General features: G+C 39.0%; 1 non-coding gene across 1 annotated transcript; it reads left to right on the top strand.

The window, feature by feature from the left end:
• The first annotated feature begins 631 nt into the window (after window positions 1–631).
• Window positions 632–737, top strand: LOC126015333 (U6 spliceosomal RNA). The gene has a single exon (XR_007498208.1). It is a non-coding gene; the product is annotated as a U6 spliceosomal RNA (small nuclear RNA).
• The last annotated feature ends 2,968 nt before the right edge of the window (window positions 738–3,705 follow it).

Here is a 3,705-nt window from a genome sequence, read left to right as displayed (position 1 = left end):
ACCAAACAGAGCAGAAGAGAATAATAAAAACCAGAGAAGAAATAAACAATATAGAAACAAGGGAAACAAAACAATGAATTAATGAGCCCAGGTTTTTTGAAAGAACAAATAAAATAGACAAACTGTTGGCAAGACTCACAAAAAAAAGGGGGGGGGGGAACACCCAAATAAATCAGATCAGAAATAAAAGGGAAACAACTACGACAGAACTGCAAGAAATCAAAGTCATGATGAGAACTCTGTTAAGCTAAAATCCTAGAAGAAATGGACAGATTTCTGAAGAAATATAATTTCTCAAAATTCAAGGAGGAGGAAGTAAAAGCCTACACAGGACAATCAAAAGTAAGAAAATTGAAACAATAATTAAGAAATTCCCCAAGAATAAAAGTCCAGGACCAGATGGGTTTACAGGGAAATTTTATCAAATGTTTGGAGAAGAGTTACTACCATTGATACTTAGACTCTTCCAAAATATCGAAGAAACAGGCATCCTAGCCAATACCTCCTATAAAGCTAATATTATGCTTTTTCCTAAAGATAACAGAGAGAAAACTACAGACCAATCACACTAATGAACATTGATGCAAAAATTCTTATCAAAATCTTTGCAAAATGAATCCAACAACACATTGTGCTTGCTTCGGCAGCACATATACTAAAATTGAATGATTCAGAGAAGATTAGCATGGCCCCTGAGCAAGGATGACATGCAAATTCATGAATCCAACAACACATCAAAAAGATTATATATCAAGACCAACTGGGTTTCGCAAGGATGGTTTTATAATTGCAAATCAATCAGCATCATACACCACATCAATAAAAGGAAGAATAAAATCACAGGATCATTTCAACCAATGCAGAAAAAGCATTTAACAAAATCCAATACTCATTCATAGCTCTGCAACAGAAATCAAATAATATGAGCAGTTAAGTCCTCTCAGGTGAGCTTGGACTACAGGGCTTAGGTCTTTTTTCTTGGAATGAATTGGGCCAAGGCCCTGCAACACCCACTAGACCACTGCAAGGCCTAGCAGTGCTCACCCTCACTTCCATCTTCCCAGCAGAACAATGGCCAGGCTCCTCCAAGCAATTCTTCCAAGGTGGTCTGGTCCTGGATGATACTTCTGCAGCATTGTAAGAAAGGAAAGGGGGAAAGAAAAGAAATTTAGACCACAAAAGGTGCTTGAGGTCTAAAATCCTGGCTTGCACCAATGTGTGGCTATGCAACAGTTCAATATTTCTCAGGAAATGTGATGGGAAAGACAACATAGAAATCTACCATGAACCCTGAGTCTACACAGTAACAGAGAAAGTTCAGCTAGTACCATCCACAGCCCAGTAAATGCTTAGACACTGATTTACTTAAACCATGAGAGAGATAATAATCATTTCAAATTGACTTGTGTTGATGTAAGTTTTGAGAGAGTTGCATTTGCCATTGTGTTATAACAAGCAATATGAAGTAAATGTGTTAGTGCCTGCATGGAGGAAGGCTATATTGGGGGTAGGATGGGAGATTGGTGATGCTCATGAATGGAAAGTCACACTCATATTGGGGATTGATGTTTGAATATTTAATGCCTGAAACAATTATATCATTAACAGCTTGCTAAATCACAGTGTTATTAAAAAGTGAGAAAAAGAAAAGAATGGATGGACCATCTAGTCAGAAGAACCACATGGAATTCTAACCTAGCTGACTATTTAGACCATGGTTCACATGGTTTTTCTTTGTTATTGAATTCCGTAAGAAATGACTAAAAATTTAAACCCTACACTTCTTACTTGGAAAGAGCAAGCCTTTATAAAATGAATAGAAGCAAAACAGTTACTATTTACCCTAGTGCCACCTAACTTTTCTGAGCCCTTCAATCCTTCAAAGCCCATTTCAGTTTGAGTGAGATGATCAAACCCTGGGCAATCTCACACAAGAACCTGGTGAGAAGATGTATTGCCTAAATTATACTATGCAACATAGACCAGAAATAGTATGTTGTGTTATTTTTGGGATCATACTCCTAGCAATGTTGAGGAGCAACATTGGTTGGCAAACAACTTAAGCCCTATCCTAGCATCTCAGTCCTCTCCTATCTCTCTGTCCCTACCTGGTATTTTAAACATGGAACAGTGTCTAACTTCTGTTATTTTGCTATATCCCATGCACTGAAAATGGAAACCACTACTCAGAGCAAAAATCCCATCACATTTCCTCCCTACCTTCAGATTTCAGAGATACTCTGTGGATGATTTATTTCTTTGTTTGGGGGGGGGTTCATTTTTAAGCCACACATGGTGGTGCACAGTACATAATCCTGACTCTGTGCACAAGGATCACTTCTGGCAATATTGGTAGACTATGATTGGGAACCCTGACAAGCTGTGTGCAAGTCAAGTGTCCTGCCTGCTGGTTCTGTACTATATCCTCTGCTTAGGGAGATTATTAGGAAGCTTTCCTACAGTCCTGGGGAAGACCTTGTGCTGATGCTTTAGGGTTACTTGCTTGTATTCAATACTTGCTTGTATTACTTGAATTTGTATTCAAGTTCAAATAAAAAGAATCCTTTCTCATGCATCCCGGGTTACTTTTGTTAAGTTTACTGCAGTCTCTACTTCTATTTCTGTGATTGTTTTCAAGATATTGCAAAGGTACTTATTTAGGGATCATTTTGTTTGTTTGCTTTTGTTGTGGGGCCAGACCCGCCAGTACTCAATGGTTACTTCCCTGGCTCTGTGCTCAGGAATCATTTTATCTAGGATCAGGGGACCATATGGATGCTGGGGATTGGATCTGGCTGGCTGTGTTAGGGCTGTCACCCTACCCTCTATACTATCACTCTGGTCCTCTTTAGAGATCTTCAGATGAAACAAGTTGTAGTGATGGAGAATTGAATCAGTAGATTTTAGCTGTCAGGGTGGAGGGTGTGTGAGTGTGGATTAAGAGATAGCCAAAATTTCTTTGTGATAATGGGGCAAGTTAACATCTGAATGTGGTGTTGGCAACATACATTTACATGTGTGCTTTTCTTTTTCTTTTTTTTTTTGGTTTTTGTTTTTTGGGCCACACCCGGCAGTGCTTAGGGGTTACTCCTGGCTGTTTGCTCAGAAATAGCTCCTGGCAGGCATGGGGGACCATATGGGACGCTGGGATTTGAACCTTCGAACCAACCACCTTTGGTTCTGGAATCGGCTGTTTGTAAGGCAAACACCACTGTGCTCTCTCCAGCCCCATGTGCTAGTCTTTTTCAATGCCGTCTACCTTCTAATAATTTCTGTGTTGGCTATGCTGTTTCTTGTCTCTAAACCTTTTTATTTTTTTCCTGAAACCAAAATTTCTTTTATTTATTTTATAAATAATTTTTATTGTGACCAAAGTGAATTATGAATCTTTTAAAGTTATATTTAAGGTACATGGTGACAATGAATCAGGTCCATTCCCAACACCAGTGTTGTCCTCCCTCCACCCCTGTTCCCAGCATGCATCCCATATCTCCCTCATCTGTCCTCTGGATTGCTAGTGTAATTGGTCCCCTCTGAGTACAGCTTGTTGTAGATTGGGTATTGATTCTGTTGTCATTGACTTTGGGTTTGGTGGTTAAGCCTGATCATTTTTTATTTCCACTCAATGTTCATATGACTGTTTGTTCTGGTACCATCCATTTTATTTCCCCCTCAATTTATGAGGTAGAACAAGATGATTCAAGT

This window comes from Suncus etruscus, chromosome 7 (assembly GCF_024139225.1).
Source record: "Suncus etruscus isolate mSunEtr1 chromosome 7, mSunEtr1.pri.cur, whole genome shotgun sequence".
NCBI lineage: Eukaryota > Metazoa > Chordata > Mammalia > Eulipotyphla > Soricidae > Suncus > Suncus etruscus.
Note: the sequence above shows the minus strand (reverse complement) of the source record. Positions and strands in the feature narration are given on the sequence as shown.